This window comes from Lonchura striata, chromosome 21 (genome assembly GCF_046129695.1).
Source record: "Lonchura striata isolate bLonStr1 chromosome 21, bLonStr1.mat, whole genome shotgun sequence".
Classification (NCBI taxonomy): Eukaryota; Metazoa; Chordata; class Aves; order Passeriformes; family Estrildidae; genus Lonchura; species Lonchura striata.
This window is the reverse complement of record NC_134623.1, coordinates 7,751,990-7,768,869: the sequence shown is the minus strand read 5'-3', so window position 1 is coordinate 7,768,869 and position 16,880 is coordinate 7,751,990.

Genomic DNA, 16,880 nt, shown 5'->3' with positions numbered 1-16,880 from the left:
AGCTACCGCTCTCTCCGGCTCCCGGAGCAGGAGAAGCGGCTGCTTCGCGCACACAACAGCGGAGCGGCAGCCGTACGCTCCGAAGCGCTGCTTCAGCCGAAAGACGCCGGCCACCGGCGCTTGGCTTCGGACAGCTCCGGAGAGCCGTAGTGTGCGTCTGCACTAGACTGCATGATAGCGAAAAGTTTTGGCAGTGTGTCTCGCAGGGAGATAGCTTAGAAGCGCAGCGCACTTTTGCCTCCCTTGTCCAGAAACACGATTTTACTGCACACTCCAAAAATAGTGCTCTTTCCTGGGCAATACGTAAGCTGCTATCTAGCGGCCGTGATTTTTCGGCTACTCTTGCTCAGCTAGTTGTTTTAACGTGCACAGGCCGTCCTGGCTTTCAGTGCACAGTGATAGCAATCGCAAAAGTCTAGCAGCTGCTGACTTCCAAACACAAGGCGCTGGCTATGTTCTTGCTTCTCGACAACTCAAGGCAGCCCTTCATTTCTGCAGTTGCCATCGAGGTCTCTGCATGTCGGAGACTCAGAGGACGAGCACGAGTTTCCCAGGAGGGGCTGCATCAGGACGAATTCAAAACTCAGGAAAATTGTCCTGGAACACCTTCCCTAAGGATGCTAGAATGGAATTGAAGAGGCAGGCGAGCGGCCACCACGGTCCTCTAGCAGTCCTTAGGGTGCGCGGAGAAGCCGGGTGCTCTGCGGCTTCGTTCTTCGCCCTCGTACAAGCTACCGCTCTCTCCGGCTCCCGGAGCAGGAGAAGCGGCTGCTTCGCGCACACAACAGCGGAGCGGCAGCCGTACGCTCCGAAGCGCTGCTTCAGCCGAAAGACGCCGGCCACCGGCGCTTGGCTTCGGACAGCTCCGGAGAGCCGTAGTGTGCGTCTGCACTAAACTGCATGATAGCGAAAAGCTTTGCCAGTGTGTCTCGCAGGGAGATAGCTTAGAAGCGCAGCGCACTTTTGCCTCCCTTGTCCAGAAACACGATTTTACTGCACACTCCAAAAACAATGCTCTTTCCAGGGCAATATATAAGCTGCTTTCTGACGGCCGTGATCTTTCGATTACTCTTGCCCAGCTCGTTGTTTTAACGTGCACATGCCGTCCTGGCATTCAGTGCACAGTGAAAGCAATCGCAAAAGTCCAGCAGCTGCTGACTCCCAAACACAAGGCGCTGGCTATGTTCTTGCTTCTCGACAACTCAACGCAGCCCTTCATTTCTGCAGCTGCCATCGAGTTCTCTGCATCTCGAGCCTTCGGAAACGAGCACGAGTTTCCCAAGAGGGGCTTCATCAGGACGAAGTCAAAACCCAGGAAAATTGTCTCGGAGCACCTTCAATAAAGCATGCCAGCAGTGCATTGAAAAGGCAGGGAGCTTTAGCCACCGTCCTCTAGCAGTCGCAAGGCTGTGCACACAATGTCGTCTCTCTGCAGCAACGTTCTTCGCCCTCGTACAAGCTACAGCTCTGTCCGGCTCCCGGAGCAGGAGAAGCGGCTGCTTCGCGCACACAACAGCGGAGCGGCAGCCGTACGCTCCGAAGCGCTGCTTCAGCCGAAAGACGCCGGCCACCGGCGCTTGGCTTCGGACATCTCCGGAGAGCCGTAGTGTGCGTCTGCACTAAACTGCATGATAGCGAAAAGCTTTGGCAGTGTGTCTCGCAGGGAGATAGCTTAGGAGCGCAGCGCACTTATGCCTCCCTTGTCCAAAAACACGATTTTACTGCACACTCCAAAAATAGTGCTTTTTCCTGGGCAATACGTAAGCTGCTATCTAGCGGCCGTGATTTTTCGGCTACTCTTGCTCAGCTAGTTGTTTTAACGTGCACAGGCCGTCCTGGCTTTCAGTGCACAGTGATAGCAATCGCAAAAGTCTAGCAGCTGCTGACTCCCAAACACAAGGCGCTGGCTATGTTCTTGCTTCTCGACAACTCAAGGCAGCCCTTCATTTCTGCAGTTGCCATCGAGGTCTCTGCATGTCGGAGACTCAGAGGACGAGCACGAGTTTCCCAGGAGGGGCTGCATCAGGACGAATTCAAAACTCAGGAAAATTGTCCTGGAACACCTTCCCTAAGGATGCTAGAATGGAATTGAAGAGGCAGGCGAGCGGCCACCACGGTCCTCTAGCAGTCCTTAGGGTGCGCGCAGAAGGCCGGTGCTCTGCGGCTTCGTTCTTCGCCCTCGTACAAGCTACCGCTCTCTCCGGCTCCCGGAGCAGGAGAAGCGGCTGCTTCGCGCACACAACAGCGGAGCGGCAGCCGTACGCTCCGAAGCGCTGCTTCAGCCGAAAGACGCCGGCCACCGGCGCTTGGCTTCGGACAGCTCCGGAGAGCCGTAGTGTGCGTCTGCACTAGACTGCATGATAGCGAAAAGTTTTGGCAGTGTGTCTCGCAGGGAGATAGCTTAGAAGCGCAGCGCACTTTTGCCTCCCTTGTCCAGAAACACGATTTTACTGCACACTCCAAAAATAGTGCTCTTTCCTGGGCAATACGTAAGCTGCTATCTAGCGGCCGTGATTTTTCGGCTACTCTTGCTCAGCTAGTTGTTTTAACGTGCACAGGCCGTCCTGGCTTTCAGTGCACAGTGATAGCAATCGCAAAAGTCTAGCAGCTGCTGACTTCCAAACACAAGGCGCTGGCTATGTTCTTGCTTCTCGACAACTCAAGGCAGCCCTTCATTTCTGCAGTTGCCATCGAGGTCTCTGCATGTCGGAGACTCAGAGGACGAGCACGAGTTTCCCAGGAGGGGCTGCATCAGGACGAATTCAAAACTCAGGAAAATTGTCCTGGAACACCTTCCCTAAGGATGCTAGAATGGAATTGAAGAGGCAGGCGAGCGGCCACCACGGTCCTCTAGCAGTCCTTAGGGTGCGCGGAGAAGCCGGGTGCTCTGCGGCTTCGTTCTTCGCCCTCGTACAAGCTACCGCTCTCTCCGGCTCCCGGAGCAGGAGAAGCGGCTGCTTCGCGCACACAACAGCGGAGCGGCAGCCGTACGCTCCGAAGCGCTGCTTCAGCCGAAAGACGCCGGCCACCGGCGCTTGGCTTCGGACAGCTCCGGAGAGCCGTAGTGTGCGTCTGCACTAAACTGCATGATAGCGAAAAGCTTTGCCAGTGTGTCTCGCAGGGAGATAGCTTAGAAGCGCAGCGCACTTTTGCCTCCCTTGTCCAGAAACACGATTTTACTGCACACTCCAAAAACAATGCTCTTTCCAGGGCAATATATAAGCTGCTTTCTGACGGCCGTGATCTTTCGATTACTCTTGCCCAGCTCGTTGTTTTAACGTGCACATGCCGTCCTGGCATTCAGTGCACAGTGAAAGCAATCGCAAAAGTCCAGCAGCTGCTGACTCCCAAACACAAGGCGCTGGCTATGTTCTTGCTTCTCGACAACTCAACGCAGCCCTTCATTTCTGCAGCTGCCATCGAGTTCTCTGCATCTCGAGCCTTCGGAAACGAGCACGAGTTTCCCAAGAGGGGCTTCATCAGGACGAAGTCAAAACCCAGGAAAATTGTCTCGGAGCACCTTCAATAAAGCATGCCAGCAGTGCATTGAAAAGGCAGGGAGCTTTAGCCACCGTCCTCTAGCAGTCGCAAGGCTGTGCACACAATTTCGTCTCTCTGCAGCAACGTTCTTCACCCTCGTACAAGCTACAGCTCTGTCCGGCTCCCGGAGCAGGAGAAGCGGCTGCTTCGCGCACACAACAGCGGAGCGGCAGCCGTACGCTCCGAAGCGCTGCTTCAGCCGAAAGACGCCGGCGACCGGCGCTTGGCTTCGGACAGCTCCGGAGAGCCGTAGTGTGCGTCTGCACTAAACTGCATGATAGCGAAAAGCTTTGGCAGTGTGTCTCGCAGGGAGATAGCTTAGGAGCGCAGCGCACTTATGCCTCCCTTGTCCAAAAACACGATTTTACTGCACACTCCAAAAATAGTGCTTTTTCCTGGGCAATACGTAAGCTGCTATCTAGCGGCCGTGATTTTTCGGCTACTCTTGCTCAGCTAGTTGTTTTAACGTGCACAGGCCGTCCTGGCTTTCAGTGCACAGTGATAGCAATCGCAAAAGTCTAGCAGCTGCTGACTCCCAAACACAAGGCGCTGGCTATGTTCTTGCTTCTCGACAACTCAACGCAGCCCTTCATTTCTGCAGTTGCCATCGAGGTCTCTGCATGTCGGAGACTCAGAGGACGAGCACGAGTTTCCCAGGAGGGGCTGCATCAGGACGAATTCAAAACTCAGGAAAATTGTCCTGGAACACCTTCCCTAAGGATGCTAGAATGGAATTGAAGAGGCAGGCGAGCGGCCACCACGGTCCTCTAGCAGTCCTTAGGGTGCGCGCAGAAGGCCGGTGCTCTGCGGCTTCGTTCTTCGCCCTCGTACAAGCTACCGCTCTCTCCGGCTCCCGGAGCAGGAGAAGCGGCTGCTTCGCGCACACAACAGCGGAGCGGCAGCCGTACGCTCCGAAGCGCTGCTTCAGCCGAAAGACGCCGGCCACCGGCGCTTAGCTTCGGACAGCTCCGGAGAGCCGTAGTGTGCGTCTGCACTAGACTGCATGATAACGAAAAGCTTTGCCAGTGTGTCTCGCAGGGAGATAGCTTAGGAGCGCAGCGCACTTATGCCTCCCTTGTCCAGAAACACGATTTTACTGCACACTCCAAAAACAATGCTCTTTCCAGGGCAATATATAAGCTGCTTTCTGACGGCCGTGATCTTTCGATTACTCTTGCCCAGCTCGTTGTTTTAACGTGCACGTGCCGTCCTGGCATTCAGTGCACAGTGAAAGCAATCGCAAAAGTCCAGCAGCTGCTGACTCCCAAACACAAGGCGCTGGCTATGTTCTTGCTTCTCGACAACTCAACGCAGCCCTTCATTTCTGCAGCTGCCATCGAGTTCTCTGCATCTCGAGCCTTCGGAAACGAGCACGGGTTTCCCAAGAGGGGCTTCATCAGGACGAAGTCAAAACCCAGGAAAATTGTCTCGGAGCACCTTCAATAAAGCATGCCAGCAGTGCATTGAAAAGGCAGGGAGCTTTAGCCACCGTCCTCTAGCAGTCGCAAGGCTGTGCACACAATGTCGTCTCTCTGCCGCAACGTTCTTCGCCCTCGTACAAGCTACAGCTCTGTCCGGCTCCCGGAGCAGGAGAAGCGGCTGCTTCGCGCACACAACAGCGGAGCGGCAGCCGTACGCTCCGAAGCGCTGCTTCAGCCGAAAGACGCCGGCCACCGGCGCTTGGCTTCGGACAGCTCCGGAGAGCCGTAGTGTGCGTCTGCACTAAACTGCATCATAGCGAAAAGCTTTGGCAGTGTGTCTCGCAGGGAGATAGCTTAGGAGCGCAGCGCACTTATGCCTCCCTTGTCCAAAAACACGATTTTACTGCACACTCCAAAAATAGTGCTCTTTCCTGGGCAATACGTAAGCTGCTATCTAGCGGCCGTGATTTTTCGGCTACTCTTGCTCAGCTAGTTGTTTTAACGTGCACAGGCCGTCCTGGCTTTCAGTGCACAGTGATAGCAATCGCAAAAGTCTAGCAGCTGCTGACTTCCAAACACAAGGCGCTGGCTATGTTCTTGCTTCTCGACAACTCAAGGCAGCCCTTCATTTCTGCAGTTGCCATCGAGGTCTCTGCATGTCGGAGACTCAGAGGACGAGCACGAGTTTCCCAGGAGGGGCTGCATCAGGACGAATTCAAAACTCAGGAAAATTGTCCTGGAACACCTTCCCTAAGGATGCTAGAATGGAATTGAAGAGGCAGGCGAGCGGCCACCACGGTCCTCTAGCAGTCCTTAGGGTGCGCGGAGAAGCCGGGTGCTCTGCGGCTTCGTTCTTCGCCCTCGTACAAGCTACCGCTCTCTCCGGCTCCCGGAGCAGGAGAAGCGGCTGCTTCGCGCACACAACAGCGGAGCGGCAGCCGTACGCTCCGAAGCGCTGCTTCAGCCGAAAGACGCCGGCCACCGGCGCTTGGCTTCGGACAGCTCCGGAGAGCCGTAGTGTGCGTCTGCACTAAACTGCATGATAGCGAAAAGCTTTGCCAGTGTGTCTCGCAGGGAGATAGCTTAGAAGCGCAGCGCACTTTTGCCTCCCTTGTCCAGAAACACGATTTTACTGCACACTCCAAAAACAATGCTCTTTCCAGGGCAATATATAAGCTGCTTTCTGACGGCCGTGATCTTTCGATTACTCTTGCCCAGCTCGTTGTTTTAACGTGCACGTGCCGTCCTGGCATTCAGTGCACAGTGAAAGCAATCGCAAAAGTCCAGCAGCTGCTGACTCCCAAACACAAGGCGCTGGCTATGTTCTTGCTTCTCGACAACTCAACGCAGCCCTTCATTTCTGCAGCTGCCATCGAGTTCTCTGCATCTCGAGCCTTCGGAAACGAGCACGAGTTTCCCAAGAGGGGCTTCATCAGGACGAAGTCAAAACCCAGGAAAATTGTCTCGGAGCACCTTCAATAAAGCATGCCAGCAGTGCATTGAAAAGGCAGGGAGCTTTAGCCACCGTCCTCTAGCAGTCGCAAGGCTGTGCACACAATTTCGTCTCTCTGCAGCAACGTTCTTCACCCTCGTACAAGCTACAGCTCTGTCCGGCTCCCGGAGCAGGAGAAGCGGCTGCTTCGCGCACACAAGAGCGGAGCAGCAGCCGTACACTCCGAAGCGCTGCTTCAGCCGAAAGACGCCGGCGACCGGCGCTTGGCTTCGGACAGCTCCGGAGAGCCGTAGTGTGCGTCTGCACTAAACTGCATGATAGCGAAAAGCTTTGGCAGTGTGTCTCGCAGAGAGATAGCTTAGGAGCGCAGCGCACTTATGCCTCCCTTGTCCAAAAACACGATTTTACTGCACACTCCAAAAATAGTGCTCTTTCCTGGGCAATACGTAAGCTGCTATCTAGCGGCCGTGATTTTTCGGCTACTCTTGCTCAGCTAGTTGTTTTAACGTGCACAGGCCGTCCTGGCTTTCAGTGCACAGTGAAAGCAATCGCAAAAGTCTAGCAGATGCTGACTTCCAAACACCAGGCGCTGGCTATGTTCTTGCTTCTCGACAACTCAAGGCAGCCCTTCATTTCTGCAGTTGCCATCGAGGTCTCTGCATGTCGGAGACTCAGAGGACGAGCACGAGTTTCCCAGGAGGGGCTGCATCAGGACGAATTCAAAACTCAGGAAAATTGTCCTGGAACACCTTCCCTAAGGATGCTAGAATGGAATTGAAGAGGCAGGCGAGCGGCCACCACGGTCCTCTAGCAGTCCTTAGGGTGCGCGCAGAAGGCCGGTGCTCTGCGGCTTCGTTCTTCGCCCTCGTACAAGCTACCGCTCTCTCCGGCTCCCGGAGCAGGAGAAGCGGCTGCTTCGCGCACACAAGAGCGGAGCGGCAGCCGTACGCTCCGAAGCGCTGCTTCAGCCGAAAGACGCCGGCCACCGGCGCTTAGCTTCGGACAGCGCCGGAGAGCCGTAGTGTGCGTCTGCACTAGACTGCATGATAACGAAAAGCTTTGCCAGTGTGTCTCGCAGGGAGATAGCTTAGGAGCGCAGCGCACTTATGCCTCCCTTGTCCAGAAACACGATTTTACTGCACACTCCAAAAACAATGCTCTTTCCAGGGCAATATATAAGCTGCTTTCTGACGGCCGTGATCTTTCGATTACTCTTGCCCAGCTCGTTGTTTTAACGTGCACGTGCCGTCCTGGCATTCAGTGCACAGTGAAAGCAATCGCAAAAGTCCAGCAGCTGCTGACTCCCAAACACAAGGCGCTGGCTATGTTCTTGCTTCTCGACAACTCAACGCAGCCCTTCATTTCTGCAGCTGCCATCGAGTTCTCTGCATCTCGAGCCTTCGGAAACGAGCACGGGTTTCCCAAGAGGGGCTTCATCAGGACGAAGTCAAAACCCAGGAAAATTGTCTCGGAGCACCTTCAATAAAGCATGCCAGCAGTGCATTGAAAAGGCAGGGAGCTTTAGCCACCGTCCTCTAGCAGTCGCAAGGCTGTGCACACAATGTCGTCTCTCTGCCGCAACGTTCTTCGCCCTCGTACAAGCTACAGCTCTGTCCGGCTCCCGGAGCAGGAGAAGCGGCTGCTTCGCGCACACAACAGCGGAGCGGCAGCCGTACGCTCCGAAGCGCTGCTTCAGCCGAAAGACGCCGGCCACCGGCGCTTGGCTTCGGACAGCTCCGGAGAGCCGTAGTGTGCGTCTGCACTAAACTGCATCATAGCGAAAAGCTTTGGCAGTGTGTCTCGCAGGGAGATAGCTTAGGAGCGCAGCGCACTTATGCCTCCCTTGTCCAAAAACACGATTTTACTGCACACTCCAAAAATAGTGCTCTTTCCTGGGCAATACGTAAGCTGCTATCTAGCGGCCGTGATTTTTCGGCTACTCTTGCTCAGCTAGTTGTTTTAACGTGCACAGGCCGTCCTGGCTTTCAGTGCACAGTGATAGCAATCGCAAAAGTCTAGCAGCTGCTGACTTCCAAACACAAGGCGCTGGCTATGTTCTTGCTTCTCGACAACTCAACGCAGCCCTTCATTTCTGCAGTTGCCATCGAGGTCTCTGCATGTCGGAGACTCAGAGGACGAGCACGAGTTTCCCAGGAGGGGCTGCATCAGGACGAATTCAAAACTCAAGAAAATTGTCCTGGAACACCTTCCCTAAGGATGCTAGAATGGAATTGAAGAGGCAGGCGAGCGGCCACCACGGTCCTCTAGCAGTCCTTAGGGTGCGCGCAGAAGGCCGGTGCTCTGCGGCTTCGTTCTTCGCCCTCGTACAAGCTACCGCTCTCTCCGGCTCCCGGAGCAGGAGAAGCGGCTGCTTCGCGCACACAACAGCGGAGCGGCAGCCGTACGCTCCGAAGCGCTGCTTCAGCCGAAAGACGCCGGCCACCGGCGCTTGGCTTCGGACAGCTCCGGAGAGCCGTAGTGTGCGTCTGCACTAAACTGCATCATAGCGAAAAGCTTTGCCAGTGTGTCTCGCAGGGAGATAGCTTAGAAGCGCAGCGCACTTTTGCCTCCCTTGTCCAGAAACACGATTTTACTGCACACTCCAAAAACAATGCTCTTTCCAGGGCAATATATAAGCTGCTTTCTGACGGCCGTGATCTTTCGATTACTCTTGCCCAGCTAGTTGTTTTAACGTGCACAGGCCGTCCTGGCTTTCAGTGCACAGTGATAGCAATCGCAAAAGTCTAGCAGCTGCTGACTTCCAAACACAAGGCGCTGGCTATGTTCTTGCTTCTCGACAACTCAACGCAGCCCTTCATTTCTGCAGTTGCCATCGAGGTCTCTGCATGTCGGAGACTCAGAGGACGAGCACGAGTTTCCCAGGAGGGGCTGCATCAGGACGAATTCAAAACTCAGGAAAATTGTCCTGGAACACCTTCCCTAAGGATGCTAGAATGGAATTGAAGAGGCAGGCGAGCGGCCACCACGGTCCTCTAGCAGTCCTTAGGGTGCGCGCAGAAGGCCGGTGCTCTGCGGCTTCGTTCTTCGCCCTCGTACAAGCTACCGCTCTCTCCGGCTCCCGGAGCAGGAGAAGCGGCTGCTTCGCGCACACAACAGCGGAGCGGCAGCCGTACGCTCCGAAGCGCTGCTTCAGCCGAAAGACGCCGGCCACCGGCGCTTGGCTTCGGACAGCTCCGGAGAGCCGTAGTGTGCGTCTGCACTAGACTGCATGATAACGAAAAGCTTTGCCAGTGTGTCTCGCAGGGAGATAGCTTAGGAGCGCAGCGCACTTATGCCTCCCTTGTCCAGAAACACGATTTTACTGCACACTCCAAAAACAATGCTCTTTCCAGGGCAATATATAAGCTGCTTTCTGACGGCCGTGATCTTTCGATTACTCTTGCCCAGCTCGTTGTTTTAACGTGCACGTGCCGTCCTGGCATTCAGTGCACAGTGAAAGCAATCGCAAAAGTCCAGCAGCTGCTGACTCCCAAACACAAGGCGCTGGCTATGTTCTTGCTTCTCGACAACTCAACGCAGCCCTTCATTTCTGCAGCTGCCATCGAGTTCTCTGCATCTCGAGCCTTCGGAAACGAGCACGAGTTTCCCAAGAGGGGCTTCATCAGGACGAAGTCAAAACCCAGGAAAATTGTCTCGGAGCACCTTCAATAAAGCATGCCAGCAGTGCATTGAAAAGGCAGGGAGCTTTAGCCACCGTCCTCTAGCAGTCGCAAGGCTGTGCACACAATGTCGTCTCTCTGCCGCAACGTTCTTCGCCCTCGTACAAGCTACAGCTCTGTCCGGCTCCCGGAGCAGGAGAAGCGGCTGCTTCGCGCACACAACAGCGGAGCGGCAGCCCTACGCTCCGAAGCGCTGCTTCAGCCGAAAGACGCCGGCCACCGGCCCTTGGCTTCGGACAGCTCCGGAGAGCCGTAGTGTGCGTCTGCACTAAACTGCATGATAGCGAAAAGCTTTGGCAGTGTGTCTCGCAGGGAGATAGCTTAGGAGCGCAGCGCACTTATGCCTCCCTTGTCCAAAAACACGATTTTACTGCACACTCCAAAAATAGTGCTCTTTCCTGGGCAATACGTAAGCTGCTATCTAGCGGCCGTGATTTTTCGGCTACTCTTGCTCAGCTAGTTGTTTTAACGTGCACAGGCCGTCCTGGCTTTCAGTGCACAGTGATAGCAATCGCAAAAGTCTAGCAGCTGCTGACTTCCAAACACCAGGCGCTGGCTATGTTCTTGCTTCTCGACAACTCAAGGCAGCCCTTCATTTCTGCAGTTGCCATCGAGGTCTCTGCATGTCGGAGACTCAGAGGACGAGCACGAGTTTCCCAGGAGGGGCTGCATCAGGACGAATTCAAAACTCAGGAAAATTGTCCTGGAACACCTTCCCTAAGGATGCTAGAATGGAATTGAAGAGGCAGGCGAGCGGCCACCACGGTCCTCTAGCAGTCCTTAGGGTGCGCGCAGAAGGCCGGTGCTCTGCGGCTTCGTTCTTCGCCCTCGTACAAGCTACCGCTCTCTCCGGCTCCCGGAGCAGGAGAAGCGGCTGCTTCGCGCACACAACAGCGGAGCGGCAGCCGTACGCTCCGAAGCGCTGCTTCAGCCGAAAGACGCCGGCCACCGGCGCTTAGCTTCGGACAGCGCCGGAGAGCCGTAGTGTGCGTCTGCACTAGACTGCATGATAACGAAAAGCTTTGCCAGTGTGTCTCGCAGGGAGATAGCTTAGGAGCGCAGCGCACTTATGCCTCCCTTGTCCAGAAACACGATTTTACTGCACACTCCAAAAACAATGCTCTTTCCAGGGCAATATATAAGCTGCTTTCTGACGGCCGTGATCTTTCGATTACTCTTGCCCAGCTCGTTGTTTTAACGTGCACGTGCCGTCCTGGCATTCAGTGCACAGTGAAAGCAATCGCAAAAGTCCAGCAGCTGCTGACTCCCAAACACAAGGCGCTGGCTATGTTCTTGCTTCTCGACAACTCAACGCAGCCCTTCATTTCTGCAGCTGCCATCGAGTTCTCTGCATCTCGAGCCTTCGGAAACGAGCACGAGTTTCCCAAGAGGGGCTTCATCAGGACGAAGTCAAAACCCAGGAAAATTGTCTCGGAGCACCTTCAATAAAGCATGCCAGCAGTGCATTGAAAAGGCAGGGAGCTTTAGCCACCGTCCTCTAGCAGTCGCAAGGCTGTGCACACAATGTCGTCTCTCTGCAGCAACGTTCTTCGCCCTCGTACAAGCTACAGCTCTGTCCGGCTCCCGGAGCAGGAGAAGCGGCTGCTTCGCGCACACAACAGCGGAGCGGCAGCCGTACGCTCCGAAGCGCTGCTTCAGCCGAAAGACGCCGGCCACCGGCGCTTGGCTTCGGACAGCTCCGGAGAGCCGTAGTGTGCGTCTGCACTAAACTGCATCATAGCGAAAAGCTTTGGCAGTGTGTCTCGCAGGGAGATAGCTTAGAAGCGCAGCGCACTTTTGCCTCCCTTGTCCAGAAACACGATTTTACTGCACACTCCAAAAATAGTGCTCTTTCCTGGGCAATACGTAAGCTGCTATCTAGCGGCCGTGATTTTTCGGCTACTCTTGCTCAGCTAGTTGTTTTAACGTGCACAGGCCGTCCTGGCTTTCAGTGCACAGTGATAGCAATCGCAAAAGTCTAGCAGCTGCTGACTTCCAAACACAAGGCGCTGGCTATGTTCTTGCTTCTCGACAACTCAAGGCAGCCCTTCATTTCTGCAGTTGCCATCGAGGTCTCTGCATGTCGGAGACTCAGAGGACGAGCACGAGTTTCCCAGGAGGGGCTGCATCAGGACGAATTCAAAACTCAGGAAAATTGTCCTGGAACACCTTCCCTAAGGATGCTAGAATGGAATTGAAGAGGCAGGCGAGCGGCCACCACGGTCCTCTAGCAGTCCTTAGGGTGCGCGCAGAAGGCCGGTGCTCTGCGGCTTCGTTCTTCGCCCTCGTACAAGCTACCGCTCTCTCCGGCTCCCGGAGCAGGAGAAGCGGCTGCTTCGCGCACACAACAGCGGAGCGGCAGCCGTACGCTCCGAAGCGCTGCTTCAGCCGAAAGACGCCGGCCACCGGCGCTTAGCTTCGGACAGCTCCGGAGAGCCGTAGTGTGCGTCTGCACTAGACTGCATGATAACGAAAAGCTTTGGCAGTGTGTCTCGCAGGGAGATAGCTTAGGAGCGCAGCGCACTTATGCCTCCCTTGTCCAGAAACACGATTTTACTGCACACTCCAAAAACAATGCTCTTTCCAGGGCAATATATAAGCTGCTTTCTGACGGCCGTGATCTTTCGATTACTCTTGCCCAGCTCGTTGTTTTAACGTGCACGTGCCGTCCTGGCATTCAGTGCACAGTGAAAGCAATCGCAAAAGTCCAGCAGCTGCTGACTCCCAAACACAAGGCGCTGGCTATGTTCTTGCTTCTCGACAACTCAAGGCAGCCCTTCATTTCTGCAGTTGCCATCGAGGTCTCTGCATGTCGGAGACTCAGAGGACGAGCACGAGTTTCCCAGGAGGGGCTGCATCAGGACGAATTCAAAACTCAGGAAAATTGTCCTGGAACACCTTCCCTAAGGATGCTAGAATGGAATTGAAGAGGCAGGCGAGCGGCCACCACGGTCCTCTAGCAGTCCTTAGGGTGCGCGCAGAAGGCCGGTGCTCTGCGGCTTCGTTCTTCGCCCTCGTACAAGCTACCGCTCTCTCCGGCTCCCGGAGCAGGAGAAGCGGCTGCTTCGCGCACACAACAGCGGAGCGGCAGCCGTACGCTCCGAAGCGCTGCTTCAGCCGAAAGACGCCGGCCACCGGCGCCTAGCTTCGGACAGCGCCGGAGAGCCGTAGTGTGCGTCTGCACTAGACTGCATGATAACGAAAAGCTTTGCCAGTGTGTCTCGCAGGGAGATAGCTTAGGAGCGCAGCGCACTTATGCCTCCCTTGTCCAGAAACACGATTTTACTGCACACTCCAAAAACAATGCTCTTTCCAGGGCAATATATAAGCTGCTTTCTGACGGCCGTGATCTTTCGATTACTCTTGCCCAGCTCGTTGTTTTAACGTGCACGTGCCGTCCTGGCATTCAGTGCACAGTGAAAGCAATCGCAAAAGTCCAGCAGCTGCTGACTCCCAAACACAAGGCGCTGGCTATGTTCTTGCTTCTCGACAACTCAACGCAGCCCTTCATTTCTGCAGCTGCCATCGAGTTCTCTGCATCTCGAGCCTTCGGAAACGAGCACGAGTTTCCCAAGAGGGGCTTCATCAGGACGAAGTCAAAACCCAGGAAAATTGTCTCGGAGCACCTTCAATAAAGCATGCCAGCAGTGCATTGAAAAGGCAGGGAGCTTTAGCCACCGTCCTCTAGCAGTCGCAAGGCTGTGCACACAATGTCGTCTCTCTGCAGCAACGTTCTTCGCCCTCGTACAAGCTACAGCTCTGTCCGGCTCCCGGAGCAGGAGAAGCGGCTGCTTCGCGCACACAACAGCGGAGCGGCAGCCGTACGCTCCGAAGCGCTGCTTCAGCCGAAAGACGCCGGCGACCGGCGCTTGGCTTCGGACAGCTCCGGAGAGCCGTAGTGTGCGTCTGCACTAAACTGCATGATAGCGAAAAGCTTTGGCAGTGTGTCTCGCAGGGAGATAGCTTAGGAGCGCAGCGCACTTATGCCTCCCTTGTCCAAAAACACGATTTTACTGCACACTCCAAAAATAGTGCTTTTTCCTGGGCAATACGTAAGCTGCTATCTAGCGGCCGTGATTTTTCGGCTACTCTTGCTCAGCTAGTTGTTTTAACGTGCACAGGCCGTCCTGGCTTTCAGTGCACAGTGATAGCAATCGCAAAAGTCTAGCAGCTGCTGACTCCCAAACACAAGGCGCTGGCTATGTTCTTGCTTCTCGACAACTCAACGCAGCCCTTCATTTCTGCAGTTGCCTTCGAGGTCTCTGCATGTCGGAGACTCAGAGGACGAGCACGAGTTTCCCAGGAGGGGCTGCATCAGGACGAATTCAAAACTCAGGAAAATTGTCCTGGAACACCTTCCCTAAGGATGCTAGAATGGAATTGAAGAGGCAGGCGAGCGGCCACCACGGTCCTCTAGCAGTCCTTAGGGTGCGCGCAGAAGGCCGGTGCTCTGCGGCTTCGTTCTTCGCCCTCGTACAAGCTACCGCTCTCTCCGGCTCCCGGAGCAGGAGAAGCGGCTGCTTCGCGCACACAACAGCGGAGCGGCAGCCGTACGCTCCGAAGCGCTGCTTCAGCCGAAAGACGCCGGCCACCGGCGCTTGGCTTCGGACAGCTCCGGAGAGCCGTAGTGTGCGTCTGCACTAAACTGCATCATAGCGAAAAGCTTTGCCAGTGTGTCTCGCAGGGAGATAGCTTAGAAGCGCAGCGCACTTTTGCCTCCCTTGTCCAGAAACACGATTTTACTGCACACTCCAAAAACAATGCTCTTTCCAGGGCAATATATAAGCTGCTTTCTGACGGCCGTGATCTTTCGATTACTCTTGCCCAGCTAGTTGTTTTAACGTGCACAGGCCGTCCTGGCTTTCAGTGCACAGTGATAGCAATCGCAAAAGTCTAGCAGCTGCTGACTTCCAAACACAAGGCGCTGGCTATGTTCTTGCTTCTCGACAACTCAACGCAGCCCTTCATTTCTGCAGTTGCCATCGAGGTCTCTGCATGTCGGAGACTCAGAGGACGAGCACGAGTTTCCCAGGAGGGGCTGCATCAGGACGAATTCAAAACTCAGGAAAATTGTCCTGGAACACCTTCCCTAAGGATGCTAGAATGGAATTGAAGAGGCAGGCGAGCGGCCACCACGGTCCTCTAGCAGTCCTTAGGGTGCGCGCAGAAGGCCGGTGCTCTGCGGCTTCGTTCTTCGCCCTCGTACAAGCTACCGCTCTCTCCGGCTCCCGGAGCAGGAGAAGCGGCTGCTTCGCGCACACAACAGCGGAGCGGCAGCCGTACGCTCCGAAGCGCTGCTTCAGCCGAAAGACGCCGGCCACCGGCGCTTGGCTTCGGACAGCTCCGGAGAGCCGTAGTGTGCGTCTGCACTAGACTGCATGATAACGAAAAGCTTTGCCAGTGTGTCTCGCAGGGAGATAGCTTAGGAGCGCAGCGCACTTATGCCTCCCTTGTCCAGAAACACGATTTTACTGCACACTCCAAAAACAATGCTCTTTCCAGGGCAATATATAAGCTGCTTTCTGACGGCCGTGATCTTTCGATTACTCTTGCCCAGCTCGTTGTTTTAACGTGCACGTGCCGTCCTGGCATTCAGTGCACAGTGAAAGCAATCGCAAAAGTCCAGCAGCTGCTGACTCCCAAACACAAGGCGCTGGCTATGTTCTTGCTTCTCGACAACTCAACGCAGCCCTTCATTTCTGCAGCTGCCATCGAGTTCTCTGCATCTCGAGCCTTCGGAAACGAGCACGAGTTTCCCAAGAGGGGCTTCATCAGGACGAAGTCAAAACCCAGGAAAATTGTCTCGGAGCACCTTCAATAAAGCATGCCAGCAGTGCATTGAAAAGGCAGGGAGCTTTAGCCACCGTCCTCTAGCAGTCGCAAGGCTGTGCACACAATGTCGTCTCTCTGCCGCAACGTTCTTCGCCCTCGTACAAGCTACAGCTCTGTCCGGCTCCCGGAGCAGGAGAAGCGGCTGCTTCGCGCACACAACAGCGGAGCGGCAGCCCTACGCTCCGAAGCGCTGCTTCAGCCGAAAGACGCCGGCCACCGGCCCTTGGCTTCGGACAGCTCCGGAGAGCCGTAGTGTGCGTCTGCACTAAACTGCATGATAGCGAAAAGCTTTGGCAGTGTGTCTCGCAGGGAGATAGCTTAGGAGCGCAGCGCACTTATGCCTCCCTTGTCCAAAAACACGATTTTACTGCACACTCCAAAAATAGTGCTCTTTCCTGGGCAATACGTAAGCTGCTATCTAGCGGCCGTGATTTTTCGGCTACTCTTGCTCAGCTAGTTGTTTTAACGTGCACAGGCCGTCCTGGCTTTCAGTGCACAGTGATAGCAATCGCAAAAGTCTAGCAGCTGCTGACTTCCAAACACCAGGCGCTGGCTATGTTCTTGCTTCTCGACAACTCAAGGCAGCCCTTCATTTCTGCAGTTGCCATCGAGGTCTCTGCATGTCGGAGACTCAGAGGACGAGCACGAGTTTCCCAGGAGGGGCTGCATCAGGACGAATTCAAAACTCAGGAAAATTGTCCTGGAACACCTTCCCTAAGGATGCTAGAATGGAATTGAAGAGGCAGGCGAGCGGCCACCACGGTCCTCTAGCAGTCCTTAGGGTGCGCGCAGAAGGCCGGTGCTCTGCGGCTTCGTTCTTCGCCCTCGTACAAGCTACCGCTCTCTCCGGCTCCCGGAGCAGGAGAAGCGGCTGCTTCGCGCACACAACAGCGGAGCGGCAGCCGTACGCTCCGAAGCGCTGCTTCAGCCGAAAGACGCCGGCCACCGGCGCTT